Source organism: Lepidochelys olivacea (genome assembly GCF_965140295.1).
Source record: "Lepidochelys olivacea isolate rLepOli2 genome assembly, chromosome: 2".
In the NCBI taxonomy this organism is placed as follows: Eukaryota; Metazoa; Chordata; order Testudines; family Cheloniidae; genus Lepidochelys; species Lepidochelys olivacea.
In genome coordinates, this window is record NC_140412.1 from 239,211,718 (window position 1) to 239,227,421 (window position 15,704).

The following is a 15,704-nucleotide window of genomic DNA, read 5'->3' on the forward strand; positions in this document are numbered from 1 at the left end:
AAGTATTGCTGCTAAAAAGAAAGACCTTAAAAAAGATAAAATACAAAAGAAATTAATTTGTCATCCTGTTAAAAATGTAGATCCTGTTTTGGAGCATTCAGAAAGTAGGTCAGGGACCTCTAGGAAACTAAATTTTGTCATAAAATGCAGTTCTTTAATAATTCCCTTCCAAAACCATCTAATTCCTGGACACAACTACCATATGTGCAAGTATGTTCCCCTTTCCTCACAACCCCTCCAGCAGAGTGCCTCCCTAGTAGCAAAAATATGGTGGATCTTAACTGGAGCCATCTGTATGGTAATTTTATAAAAATCTTCTTTATGAACTGCACAAATTGAGGATGTATATCCCCTTTCCCGTTTAAAGACCCACACATCCAGATCAGTTTTTATCCAAATCCCTCTCCCATCTTTTCATTCTCTGTAAATGATCCAGAACCAAATGTAGAAGATTATTCCCCATTATAACATGGGCTATGAAAATCCTGTCCTCCTATTGGCTAAAAGTAGCCAGTAGTAATTAATATACTGGAAAGAGGACACTTGATGATCTGTTATACATGTATTAACTGGTTTATATCTTTAAAAATATGAATATTTTATATGATGTGCATGTTTTTATATATAGCATCACCTACAGGGCTAAATCCTGTAGTCCTTAACTCAGGAAACACCACCACTACCTATAAAACAATGCCCTCAAGTAATACAGATCACCTGGTATAAATATACTGTGGGATTAGATTTATTATATAGAAAAGATTCCTTGTCGTCTTTCCTACTCTTGTGCATTCTCCTTTTAATAAACACAAACAATTTTGGGGATAGATTGGCTGAGAACTTGGTAAATTCTGGATAAATGACATTTATTTGGCTAAATAATTGCAAAGTCTCTGTTGTGTGAGCTGGCTTTTCCAAGATTTTTTCTGAACTTATTATTTTCTATCTCCGATTTTTAGTGACTTGATAGTTGTGATAATTGGGCCTACAAATTTACCTTAATTGTGAGCTCAAGTGTGAAAAGTGAGCAAAAGTTCATAAAACATCACAAAACATCACAAACAAAAACAAAACATCAACAAACAAAAAACAAAAACAAAACAAAACATCACAAAACATCACAATAACAAATGTTGAAAAGGTGCAAAAGGGAGACAGACTCAATTAGTCTAAAATAGAAGGCCTACTGCTAAATCTCAAGGCCTGTGTCAAGACTGTGCCTGGTAAACAAGACAAGTTTGGGACTGGAAATCAATGGACCAATATTGGTGTTTTGGAAATTAGTCTTAATGGAAGAACAAAATAATGAGGGAATGGTCTATTCCACTGATCACTCCCTTTTGGGGGTCCCTAAAAAACCCAGAGAGACTTGGGGGAAAAATACAGACAGATGGAAGCGAGCACAACAATTGCTGCCTGAAAGAAGGGAATAGAGTGAGCTTCATATCAGGGTTGACACCCCCACCACTTCCTAGGAGCCTGGGGTTCAGTGTGACACCAGTGTGTCTTCATTGTCCTAATCCTGAGAGAAGTCCTAGCCAAACTGGGCCAGAGAGAGGGCCCAGAAGACTCCGCCACCTCCGTTGGCTCTGAGTAAATCCCAAACACCACATGTAATGTGATGAGATTTTCTCCCCTCTCCTCCACAGATGTGTCCTTTTCCTTCCCCACGTTATTTCTTATCTTGCTCCCTTTCCTTTCTGCCTAATAAGAATCTGTCTTAACCAGCCAAGACTGCATATTTTACAACACCGCTGTAATTCTGTGACCAGAAGAGGCAGCTAAATGCAATACCCTAAACAGGCTAACACTGGTATAAGTTTGCCAGATCTCGGAGTGGCTGATAAGATCATATACTGTGCCTGTGTTTTTCCAGCAGCGAGAGTGCAAGTGAAAGTCAACACCAGAGACAGAAGCTGCATTTTCTGTCTTTGCTGTTCTTTTCTCTCCTCTCTTGTGTGTGTTGTTTTGTCTTTTAGGAAACAGGATCAGACTTTAACAACAGCTCCAGCCCATCTCAATTAACTTCATCTCTTTTCCCCCAAAAGGACAGCTGTTACCATCATTGATACCTTTTAAAAGACTGCCAGACAAGGGGTGGTTTTTTTTCCCCTTTCTAAAGACTCTTTCTGCCTAAAGGGAAAGGGAACAAGTGATGTTGTTAAAATGAAAGCCTTACTTCATGCTTTACATTTAGAGTACTTTAACTGTTTCCCCTTCTTTTCTGTATCTCTAATAAAAGGTTAAAATGATGTTTAATGTTTGTCATAGTGCTAAGCAGGCTGAGCTCTCTGTATACTATATCACAAACCTTGTTTAACACTGTTTAATGTTGGATAGTGACAGGACCATGTTAACACCTGTGACTCTTTGGGCCTATATATTCTGTCTAGAATAATACATTAGCAGCCACAACCTTAAACCCCCTTCCCCTTTTTTTGTTTTTTGTTTTTTTTTTGTTGTTAAATGAACAAAATAGTCCTTTAAATCAAGGACTGCTGAATAATAAAAGTGAAAAGCAGCAGATGTGTAAAGAGTTACTAAAAGTTGATGTGGGACCAGTCATGTCTTTGTTTTGTTTGTTTATTTATAATATCATAATTGTTACCTCAAAATATTGCTTGACCTCAGTTAATTAATCCCCTTCCCCCCAAAGATATTGTTGTGTCATGTAACATATGTTGTCTAACTGTGTTCTTAAAAACACCCGAGATACAGTGGATGCTGTCAATAAAAAGGCAAAGGAAACAAAAGAGGCCTGTCTTCTGTATTTCACATACCTAAGACATAAACAAATAGTAATGCTACAAAGAAATAGGACAAATCATCAAGAAAAATCTGGAAATGTCTTATATTATTGATCTCTTCCCATAAATCTATTAAAAACCTTAGGCTGCCCTGCCCCCAAAACACCCACTCCCAGCATGTCCCCTGTTAAGGAGTTTGTAAAGGAGTCCTCGGAAGGCCAGCCTGCAGCTGTCTTCTGCAGTGCTTGCACCACAAGAATCTGCTCACGGTGGAACTAGGGTTTTTGATCCACCTTATGCTGTGACAGCCCTTTTACATGGTTTACAGGGGCTGGAGCAGGGCTGAGCAGCTCATCCTAAGCATGTAAGAAGTCCCACTAAAATTAATAGAACTACTTATATGCTTAGTTAGGCATTGTCAAGGTTCCTCCCCCACTCTGAACTCTAGGGTACAGATGTGGGGACCTGCATGAAAACCCTCCTAAGCTTATCTTTACCAGCTTAGGTCAAAACTTCCCCAAGGTACAAAATATTACACCCGTTATCCTTGGACTGGCCGCTACCACCACCAAACTAATACTGGTTACTGGGGAAGAGCAGTTTGGACGCGTCCTTCCCCCCAAAATACTTCCCAAAACCTTGCACCCCACTTCCTGGACAAGGTTTGGTAAAAGGCCTCACCAATTTGCCTAGGTGACTACAGACCCAGACCCTTGGATCTTAAGAACAATGAACAATCCTCCCAACACTTGCACCCCCCCTTTCCTGGGAAATGTTGGATAAAAAGCCTCACCAATTTGCATAGGTGACCACAGACCCAAACCCTTGGATCTGAGAACAATGAAAAAGCATTCAGTTTTTTACAAGAAGACTTTTAATAAAAAATAGAAGTAAATAGAAATCAAGAAATCCCCCCTGTAAAATCAGGATGGTAGATATCTTACAGGGTAATTAGATTCAAAAACATAGAGAACCCCTCTAGGCAAAACCTTAAGTTACAAAAAAGATACACAGACAGAAATAGTTATTCTATTCAGCACAATTCTTTTCTCAGCCATTTAAAGAAATCATAATCTAACACATACCTAGCTAGATTACTTACTAAAAGTTCTAAGACTCCATTCCTGGTCTATCCCCGGCCAAGACGACTACAGACAGACAAAAAGAAAAGGAGTACTTGTGGCACCTTAGAGACTAACCAATTTATTAGAGCATAAGCTTTCGTGAGCTACAGCTCACTTCATCAGATGAAGTGAGCTGTAGCTCACGAAAGCTTATGCTCTAATAAATTGGTTAGTCTCTAAGGTGCCACAAGTACTCCTTTTCTTTTTGCGAATACAGACTAACACGGCTGTTACTCTGAAACCTGTCAATACAGACAGACACAGACCCTTTGTTTCTCTCCCTCCTCCCAGCTTTTGAAAGTATCTTGTCTCCTCATTGGTCATTTTGGTCAGGTGCCAGCAAGGTTACCTTTAGCTTCTTAACCCTTTACAGGTGAGAGGAGCTTTCCCCTGGCCAGGAGGGATTTCAAAGGGGTTTACCCTTCCCTTTATATTTATGACAGGCATGTGTTAAAGTACCTTGCTGAATTGGTGGCCTTGTTTGTTTGTTTTTAATTTACTCATAGACATGTTGTTTAGAGCTTGAATATAAAATGGTAATAGCCATAAATTTACTAAATCTGTTAGAGACAATACTATACTGCTGATTTGTATGAATGAACACAGAACACGGTGTCATTTCAGGGTAGCCTCTAAGCACCATCTTTGTCTTCACTAGGTTTGGTGCAAATTTCAGTGGATCTTCAGTCACAAGGTAAACACGCAAAAGGGTTAGCGCTTCTCCATCTTAGTGGTGGGTGAACTGTCTGGGAGAATAAAGTACCATCCAATTTGATGACATGATGGTGAGTGGGACTTTAATTGTCATCACTTGGTCTTGAGGGAAGGGAATAGGTCAACAGGATAGGGTGAAACTCCTTTGGTGTCCCTCCCCACTACAAGAAACTTGGGCAGGGAGGGTTTCCCTTCTAAAGTTCTGAGTTTTGCCAGGGACAACATATATAATAGTGTATCTGTCAATGGCATGACCGCATAATACCACTTGATCGCCAATGTGGGACATTTATGCATCCCACATCTACACTAAAATGACACAAGACCATTATTCTAATGTCAGGTCTGTCCTGGGTATTCTAATTGCTTGAAACAAGGAAGAGGTGATTGTGTGTCTACCCAGAAGTACAAGTTGAAGAAGACTTTGATGATGAACCTGAGGAAGACTTTGATATGGTGCAGGAACCAGAACCCCCGGCTGGTAAGTTAGAGTGGCTCCCCCTAGCTTCCCACCAATATCTCTCTTGCACTGGTACTAAATTCCCAATTTTAATTTCAAGGGCATTTGAAGTAATGTGCACTTATTGTTCCTCTCTGGAAAACATACCATGCATTGCTCTGTGTCTGTGTGTGAACTGCAGTGCTGTAGCCATGCCATTATCATGCTCCATCTCCTTACCAAACTTCTCAAGCTTTTTCCCTCCATTCAGCTCCTGCCCTGCTCCACCTGAAAATTGGCCTCAAGCAAGGCAGAGTTATAAATCAATGATTTAATTGATTTTGAAGAACCACAATTAGTGCCTGTGCCTTGACTTCTAAAGCTAATTTTTCAAATACTTTTAAAAAGTAATGATCAGTATGCCCCTGTTCCTGCAGTTCTCAGCCACCTGTCAGGCAGCGAGGGCTGAGGGGTGTGTGTGTGTGTGTGTGTGTGTGTGTGTGTGTGTGTGTGTATTGAGGTCTCCCTAGGGGGAAGGAACACAGTTGAAGAAAATGTATGGTTGGTTGTGCAAGGAAAAGTTAGTGGAAACACTCTTTTCTTCCTTGGAAGTTTGCAGACTCCAAGTCTCTGTTCCTGGTCTCTGCCCTCTCCCTACAGAGAGCCATGCTGCATAAAGTGGGATGGGAGGGGAGGGGAGAAAGGGGATGTTCCACCCCCATGGTCATAGAAGAACAGTGCTATGTCCCTTTCCAGTTGTCTGATGTGAGGGGTTGTGGTGCTGAGTTTGATTTTCAGGAAACTTAATGAAGTTGCAGTGTGTCTCTTTCTTTCCCTGCCCATTTCACCATCATTAGGCAGGCACAGGGCCAGGATTTTCAGCTACAGCTGGGGTATGTGTGTGTGGTTCGTGGTTCACATCTCCTGTTGCATGAAATCTCCACATCCTAGCTGAGAATGTTGTCAATTTCTGTTCAAATTTCTTCCCAATCCTGCAAGCATAATTTCAGCAGACTTCTGTTGAAGCAAAAACTCCTGCTGGTTCTTGAGGTTCACCAGCAGTGGAAATCTGCTTGGTCCACCTGCATAGCTGACCAAAACCCTCCATTCAGTGGAGGTGTGACTATTAGCAAAAACATCTCTCTGGTGTAGATTGCTGGATCTCCTTGGGAGGACAGGAAAGCCACTTCTCTTTTCCATTCTGGTACGTTGAAAATTGCTGTTTTCTCCAGATGTTGGCCAGCCTTAAAGGAAGAAATTGTACACATGTAATATAGCTCTGGAAAGGAATTTCCCCACTTCTCTGCTACCTCTTCAGACAGAATGAACATTTCCAATGGTTACAAACACTACTAAATGTTTCTCCCCAATAAGAAAAGGAGTGTGACTCTGCTCCAGCCTCATGGGGTGGCAGCATATTTATGTGAAGCAAGGATGTTGAGACAGTTACTTTCCTGGAATGCTCAGAAGTATCAAAATCGTGGCCTTCAGCAGCAAAGTTATGGGGGTGGGGGAATTTCTCAGTTTGCTCCAAAGGCCAAAAATATAATTTTCTTTTTGTCTTTGAATTTGCAGGGCCTTGCGCTCCTGAGAGGGAAACCATGCCCCCAAGAGGGCAGGAGCAGCACCCCAGAGAGTGCAGGGGTAGACGGAGAAGGGGATAGGGATGGACAGGAGAAGCCAGGAGCAATTTGAGTTCCTTAAAGCAAGGGAGGAGCAGTGTCTTCAGCAGGAGAAGAGACCTCTGGAGATGGAGGTGAGCTACGCCCTAGGGAACAGGAACATTCCCTAATGGAGAGGCTTCGAGGACTGGTGGCTGACAGACTGCAGCATCTGTCTGCTGCTGAGGCCCCAGAACCAGCCCATCAGCTACCATTACTGCTGCCTTCTCTGGTTGCCACCCAGGGTGCTGCTGAGCCTGTAGGTCCTGTTCCAATGACCACCCAGGAGAACAATGCTGGGCGTGCAGGAATTCCCGAATGCCACCATGTACTGGCCCCTAAAGCCCGTCAGAAGAGATGTCCCTTATTTTCACTGTGAGTCATTATCTCTTATCATTCACCCCTTCTGATGGGAGACAGGTGCAAAGATATTAAACTGTGGGTGCTATTCTTGGTTGTGAGCTGTTAATTTAAAAAAAATATGTTCTGTTTTGAGAATACTTCCTTAAAATCTTTATTACATGTTACGTTTTGTTCAGTTGTATCTGGCACCTCCTTCCTAAGTATGATGAACTGAGGGTGTTTTTTGATTTGGGAATGGACCTCAAGCTTCCTACCTTGTGTAAACAAATGATGTATAAAATTCTGGTGCTATGACTATGGAAATATTTCTGAGTCTCCCACAAAATTAAAAAATATCTGAAGTCCCAGGGATACAGAGCAGGGTTGGGGAAAGTGAAGTGTATGTTATAGATGCTTTTCAACATAGCAGGTGCCTTGCATAGGGTTGATCAATGTCTGTCTTAATGCATTTGTTGAATGTGTTGAAAATGAAAAACCAAAGCCAACAACAAAAAAGGGAACATACCAGCAATCACACAGCATCTGCCAGTACCCTGTACAACCTGCCCCCTATCCATCCCCAAAACCTTTAGCATTTTCAAGCAGACCGGGGAATTAGTGGTTTCTAACAACTGTGAAATGTACTTGGCACTAGTGACCATTTTAAGTTACTGAACACAGTGGCTGCAACACACCCACCCACACAGGAAACCCTCATAAACATTTTAAAAACATTTAACTGCGTGTGGTAATAGGGGTTTCTAAAGATGAGTTAACTGTGCCAGGCTGTTGAGGCATTAAATAGTTATTCAGGCACACGGTGATGTCATTTCTCTCCATCACTGGGAAAATCCCACACCTTAAACATGTCTCAAAAGGTTGATGTTATGGGTTCAGTCCAGCAGTGAATTGTGCTGTTCAGTACAATACTTTGCAACCCAGTATTCAGAAAAGTACAAACGGGTTCTTCACCCACCAAAGCGAAACCGGAAACCGTTGTGTCAAGTTGGGCTCCCCATACAGTTGTAAAGGGGAGTAAGGAGATGCAAAATAAAAACCAACTCATGTGTAACAATGCCTGAAACTGTTGCTATCATTAGACCCACCCCATTACTTTTCAAAACCGAGTCACAACTGATGAACTGGCTTACATTCAGGTGTGATTAGTGAGAAGGACAAAAACACTGAATGCATAATATGGCCCCCACCTTCCATAGTAGAAACCCAACCCCAAACTCTTAACACAGCGTAGGTGCCCTGGAATAGGCTTTAATATGTACAATGTGACATGCAGGAAGGGGTAATGCACTTCAGCTCCAGCACATCAAAGAGGAACAAAACCCTTAAAAAGCTATGAAGTCTCTTAAGTATGTGGGCGTATTACCTCATGTACACGCCAAACAGTCTCACAGAAGGGATGTGAATATGTCCCTTGGCAAAAATGCAAGGCAGAGGTCATTCTTTGCCTCCGTGCTGTACCAGTGTGTGTGCGTATGTGGCAGTGATTCTCAGACTTTTGTACTGATGATCCCTTTCACACAGCAAGCATCTGAATGCGACCCCCCGCCTTATAAATTCAAAACACAATTTTTTATATTAAATACTATTATAAATGCTGGAGGCGAAGCAGGATTTGGAGCTAGAGGCTGACAGCTTGCAACCCCCACGTAATAACCTCACAACCCCCTGAGGGGTCATGACCCCCAGTTTGAAAATCCCTTGTATATGGTATCTCTAATTTCCCTTGCCTGCTGGGACCCAGGCCCAGCATACACGTGCATGGGATCCATCTGCCTGTACAGAGTTTGTGAACTAGTCTTGTCCTGAGCCCACTCAAAACTCTCACCTCTACCCTCACAAATGTGCAGGGTGCAACAGGCAATGATCATATGAATGGCGTTTGCCACAATGGCATCCAGAGGTGTGCATAGGTAGCGTTAAGGAGCCTTCGGTAAACCGAATGCACATTCCATGACCATTTTGCCCGTCTTCAGCAACACGGTTGATGTCAGGATACAGGTTCATGAGCCAAGGCAGGAGCAGATAAATGGAGTTCCCTAAAATAACAGTTGGCACAGGTACATGGTACAGAGCTACATTGTTTCTAGGAAATAAAGCTCCTTCTCCCACCTTCCAGTACAATCTCAGTCTCCTTAGCACCTGGGCATCATGAATCTTTCCAGTGTTCCCCATGTTAGTATTCATGAATCTGCCTCTGTGGTCCACTAAGCCTTGCAGAATGATGGAATACTAACCTCTTCAGGTCGCTTACTCAGTTGCCCCTTGTGGATAAGTATGCAGGTGCCATCAGTGGCTCTTGCACAGTTTGGAAATGTCATCCTTTGAAAATCAGCCATACGTTCTTGAACTTTCTTATGCCAACCTCCTGTGGGTAAACCACAAAGTTAATCACTTCACAACCATGACCCCAACGGAGGACTTTCACCCCCAAACTGTTTGGAATGGACCTATAGTTGTCTGGGGTAGCCAGGTTCCACAAGGCAATAGCAACCCATGTCTGAACTGGTGTGGCTTTCCTTATCTGGGTGTTCTTGTCCTGAAGAGTTGGTGCCAGCTCCTCACACAACTCCATGCAAGTCTATTTCCTCATGCGGCAGTTCTGAAGCTGCTGCTCTCCATGTGTGACTGAAAGCACCCCTGTATTCACACCCTACACATTATTATAATAATCTTTGTGCAAAATATGCCTTGAGGTATAATTTAAAAACTAATAACACCCTGATGATCTATATTCTTGTGTAATGTATGTACAAAATGTGAATTAAGACTTATGAACATATGATGAAATTGACTACAGTGTGTTTACCGGACAAGTCTGGGGAGTGGGTAAACTGGTTTCTCAAAGACAAAGGACACACTGATGCCTCTAGGCAGGGGCCATCAAAGTTGATTGGCAATCGCCTGTCAGGTGGCCATTCTTTGGGAATTAAGAGGGGGCAGGAACAGATCAATCTGCATTTTAGCAAACATGGAACATCTTACATCACAAGACTCCATGTCTCCATCCTCACAACTGCAATGAACTTTATCCAGGGGTAACCCTTAAGAAAATGCATTCCAAAGCATGGCTGCACTATAAAAGTAAGGGGTTAAAACACCCCAGGTATTCTCTCTCTCTCTCTCAGTGTCTCTCTTTTACCTAAGAAGACAAAGGAACTAGCCATTTGAATTTGGTCAGTCCTGTTGCTGGGAACTTGTGGTAAGGATTTTACCTTGAACCAAATCTAGCTTGTTAAGTTTTAGCTACTAGGAAGCATTTAATCTTTATTTTTCTTGTAACCATTTCTGACTTTAATGCCTTTTACTTATAGTCATTTAAAACCTGTCTCTTTGTAGTTAAACACATTTGTTTTATTTTTAATCTAAACCAACCCAGTGTTATGTTTACCACTGTTTGGTAACTCCAGTTAAAGTAGCAAACTGTTGGATATTGACCCCTCACAGGGGCAATGGACCTTGAATATCTGAAAAGTCCAGGAGAGGGCTGGACAGTGCAGAACACACATTTTGGGAAAATTTGGGACTGGAAGTTTGTTGGGGATCAACCTGTAAGTAGTAACCAAGGCTAGTGGAAGCCAGAGTGTGACTGGTGTGTTGCTGCGGGCTGCTGAGGTCTGAACTTCTGGACCAGGGCTACAGCTATACACATATGCTCAGGGTGTGGTTTGCATGCTGTTTGGCTATTTGTAAGTGGCCCATGTTGGGAGCTATAACAAAGCACTGTGAGTCCCTCAAGGTTACAGGACAGGTGGTGACACACCCCCTCTCTGATGTGGATTGCACCCTGGAACGTGACACTATCCCAGGTTTCTGAGACAATGTGATTGTGCCACACTGTGCTGGTTCTCCAGAACTGACAGTCAACCAAAAAGCATACTGTGCCAATGCCGGCATTCTACACATCTGTCAAGGTCAGTCATCTCAGACATGACAGCAAATTCTGCCCAAATTCCATCCATTCTCTCACCGAGCAACTCATCCACTGCATAAATATTTCTCCCACAAAAAGGAGCAAGAACTGATCATCCAATTGATCTCTTACTTTGATCCAGTTCTGTAGGGAATAGAAGTGAGGGGCAACATGATCAGGAAGTGCCATTGGCAAAGTGTAAACGCAGGGAATGCTACGAAGAACACACAACAAAGTGATTCATAGCATGTCTCCCTGTGATGCACAGAAACCTGGGTACCACCCCTGAAACAGTCGCACTAATAACATATACCTAGAGCGACAGTGTGGATTCAGGTTTAGGCATGTACACAGCATTATGCCTGGACCCAGGGGTGTGAATATGGGGAGCATGAACATGATCCAGTACTCAGTAATGGATGCAAGTGTAGACATAGCCATAGACCCTTGCTCTTATGAGCAAATTGCTTTGTTGTTCCTGAGCTTTTGTCCCCTATGAAATTAATTTATATCCAACATAAAAGTGAATAGGAATAAAATGAGCATGTTGTGTTGAAAGTTTTATTATTTCTGTGGAAAAAAACTATAGATGTTTGCTACAAATATGAGACTATAATTAATCTGAGTTGTGCTTTGGTCACTGCTGGGCAGTTTCACACGTTTGTTTATGCTATGATTCCATCAGAATTTTATGAATAGCACTAATCTAGTCATGTACTGTCTCAAAAGTAAATTATTTTTCCTTGGGTTCATGGAAGGCTGACCCAAGCTGTCGTACTTTAATGCTATACATTGGTATTGCACTTTCCAACTTCAAAGTACTTCAGTGATTTTGGACCAGTTTCATTACTGAAAGCAATGAAGTTACAACTGGGAGGCACTGGAATTATTAACTAATTCATGTTCACTGCACCCATGTGTGGTAAATAATTATTACGATCTGCATGTTACAGATAGGGAAAATGAGGGAGAGATGTCAAAGCCCAGAGTTTCATTACTGGCCTCTAATTTTGGGTGTATTAGTTTTTGGATTCCCCAGTTTCAGCTCCTAGGCCAAGTTTTAAATAAAAATAGATTCCTAAAGGTAGACTCCTGAGGGGGCAGCTAAATAAATGTACATGTGTAGTTGTTGGTTCAAAGAAGCTCACTGCTTTGCCAGTGCAAGATGAAGAATCATGGCAAAAGGAACTTAAATCTTAAGTTTGTAAAGTGTGTGAGCTGAATAACCAAAGTATGGCACAAGGAATTTACAGGCCAAACTGCACAGATTAAATAAAAGAGAAAATGTAAATACAAAAACTAGCATTAATACAAAATTATGGCCTCCGTAGAGGAAATCACTTAAGCACATGCTTAAATTCATCCCTATTCAGAACATTACTTAAGCACATGCCTATAGTTAAGCATTTGTGTAAATGCTATCCTGAACAGAGATACTTTCCTGAATCAGGGTTTATAGTGCTTGGCTGGCAACTGTAAGCCACAATTAATTCTCTGTGTGTGGAAAGTGTGAGGAAATACTAATTGTTAAGGTTTGTCCAGCAACATTTACTTAGCTACATTGTATGGTTGGTGTGGGATTTTTCAAAAGCATTCAGTGCTATCCTAAATCTATTCCCATTGAAGTCAGGATGGGAGCAATGTTAGGCCTATGCTGAGTGCTTTTGAAAGTGCCACCTATGGAATATTTGCTATTCCTTTTTCCTTTATGAAAGAATAACTATAATGTATTACTGCATGAGTAACTGGGATGGGCACTGGAATTAAAATCCTAGTGTTGGGTACAAGTGAAAAATAAGGTTTTATCCTAGTTCTCATCACAAAATCGTAGAATCATAGAATCATAGAATATCAGGGTTGGAAGGGACCCCTGAAGGTCATCTAGTCCAACCCCCTGCTCGAAGCAGGACCAATTCCCAGTTAAATCATCTCCACATGATTGCCTGTCTCCATTCCACAGAAGCCAGCTGCTGAAATAATAGTGATTATTATGGGGTGAATCAGCTGCGGGTGGAACCTTGCATAGAATCTTCACTGCTATGCCTGGTCCCTTGCTTTCTTGCGCACTCAAAAGTTTTTAATTCTTCTTAAAAGCCTGGCCTCTTATCTTGTCATAGACACTTGGTACCGACTGAAATCAACCTTGTTTACTTAGGATGCAACTAACAATGTGCTGGCCTTATTCCATTGCCTTTTTCTGCATGCTGTATGCACTGCTTAAAGGAACTGTCCGCACAGTCCCCAAATCTCATGATGATATGTGATAAAAGCAAATGAAATTAATTTTTCACAGTGATAATGAGCCATGCAATTCCAGGTAATGAGTGCCTGCATTCGGTTTGTTTTATTATACCAGTGCCTTCTATGGGTACATTGAATGGCCAGCTTGTCAATATAAATTTTGCCATTTTCCTACAGTAGCAAAGATCTTTTTTACAGTAAATAAAATGCAGAATATAATTATTATTGTTGTTTGTGAAAGTGTGAGAGCATGAATGGATTGTGAACTGCATATATAGGACTTTGGGGTATCCAGTACCTGCACATGAGCCTCTCTTCTGCCTCCCTCTTCTATTTTATAACAGGGCTGTGTGCCAAAAACACTTTACATCAAAAGCAAATAGGGAACTTGGTTACAGCAATTACATGAAATTATCGGTAATTCAGCAGACAACAGAGTGATGACACTACTGGAGCTGGCATCTGTGGAACGACAGATGTATAAGAAGAGCTTCCTGTCTCCCCTTGCTGTAAATGGACTGTGCTCAGATAAAGGTCACACAGTAGCTCTCTTTTAATAATGTAGACTCACATATTCTCTTTTCACAAGGCTGTCTGTGTTCATCATTTTGCTTGGAGAAGGAGTGGCTTATCCTTCTAATTTCATTGACAGCATAAATTGTCAGCACTCTTCACTTTATTTTAAGGAAAGTGATTAACGGTACGCATCTGATGAAGTGAGCTGTAGCTCACGAAAGCTCATGCTCAAATAAATTGGTTAGTCTCTAAGGTGCCACAAGTACTCCTTTTCTTTTTGCGAATACAGACTAACACGGCTGTTACTCTGAAATAAAGTCCTTTTGCTACTTAGATCTAGACTGCTTTTAAATTGATGGTGTTAAAGTTACCAACACTAAAATGGGTCATAAAAAGGCATTAGATAAAGGGTTGTGTGCCATTGGTGGCAGAATGGACAAGAAGGGTGAATCCCATGTTCCTGTGGAACGTAATTGGTATGGGCTGTATTTTCCTCTTCTGTGGAGCAAGCCACAGAAAGGTAATAAAATTCAACAAGCTTAACCCTGAGTTCAGGTTGCTTTCTCCTTCAAGTGGGAGAGGTTTGAAGCTCTTCGGAGAAAGTGGAGGACGTGGCCTCAAACCCAATTAAGACAAAGTGAAGATGCAAACCCAAATCCACCTGATCTTGACGCCTTTCGGTAGAAAGTGACCCAGAATTTGATGCTAGCTTCCAGTGGCATCACAGCCCTACTTCCCATATTCCTTTGACTGCTCTGCCACCAACCCTGAGCACCATTAACACTGAGGTTAGAAAACATGTCAGTCCCTAAGTGACTTTGGAAGAGTGGGCGCTTCTGTGGTTTCAATGGCAGGTGACCAACCTCCCCTCATCCCCGAACAGTTCTCTTCCCCTCCCTCAGCCAAGCTCCTGTGCACAGAGAGGTTAATTCCTACCATGTGAACCAACTCCCATTCATAGGGAAAGGCCACTTCTCAAATGCTGAATCAGCTCCTGCCAATGAGGAAAGGGGGAAGCAGAGCTGGGAGATAACCTCCGCACCACAAGCCCCCTCCAGAAATTGCTGCTACATGAGAGGCGATGGAGAGAGAGTTAGAATATTATAGTTTTAGAGCATGTGAAGAATCAAGAGAAAGGGTGGTGTCAAGGTTCAGGCTTTAGACTAGGATTTGGGAGATCTGTCTTCAGTTCCTGGCTCTACCGGGTATATTCTGTGCAATCCTGGGCAAGCCACCTCATCTTTGTGCTTCAGTTCCCCATCTGTTAAAATGGAGATATAGCTCCTTTCTTTCCCCACTTTTAATCTATTTAGACCGGGGTGCTGAAACAATCTTTGTAGAACCATTTATTTGGCGTGTGTTAGTCCTACTTCCAGCCAAAGGGTGTGACAGCACCCCTAGTTCCAGCACCACTGATTTAGATTGTGAAATATTCAGGGCAGGGATGAGCACCTAGCAGAATGGGACAGGAGCCTGCATGCACTATTGGAATATAAATTAAAGAATAATAATGAAGAATGAACTCCCCTCACTGGTATCCATACTAGCGATTCTGGCTCCAAGACACTCCAAGGAACCTGGCTTACCCTGAGGTACTCATCTGCAGAGTACTGTGCCCCGGTATGGTCATCTCGAGCCACACACACACATTTGATACTGAACTCAGTCAGTCCTGTAGGATCATCACAGGGACTGTGAAACGGATACCACACTGTCTCAATACTGCCTCCCTGGGATTACACCACCGTCATTGAGGCTGGGAGCCTTCAGTAACAGGGAAAGACAACAACAGGTGCCTGGTCCAAGCTATCCACTGCATGAACACATTGTACCACCCAAACAGCTGAAGTCCAGAAAGAGCCTTACCTATGAAAATCTCTTAGCCGCAAATACCACTGGGGAAGGCTACAGAGTAACTAAATGGTGGGAAATGCTGATGATCTTGAAGACTTGGTTCCTTCAGAACAATTGTCTCCAGGCACTAGCCTC

At 42.2% G+C, this 15,704-nt stretch overlaps 1 long non-coding RNA gene across 8 annotated transcripts in view; it reads left to right on the forward strand.

The window, feature by feature from the left end:
* Positions 1-15,704, forward strand: part of LOC311516134 — an 84,223-nt gene that overhangs the window by 60,128 nt on the left and 8,391 nt on the right. For 4 of the 8 annotated variants that reach the window (XR_014710337.1, XR_014710340.1, XR_014710342.1 and 1 more), the window contains 3 exons: positions 4,530-4,565; positions 4,929-5,066; positions 6,600-8,581. This is a non-coding gene — a long non-coding RNA (uncharacterized lncRNA). Of the gene's footprint in view, positions 1-4,529; positions 4,657-4,928; positions 5,067-6,599; positions 8,582-15,704 lie in introns of those variants that run through there. The other 4 variants (XR_014710338.1, XR_014710341.1, XR_014710339.1 and 1 more) reach the window with 3 other exon arrangements.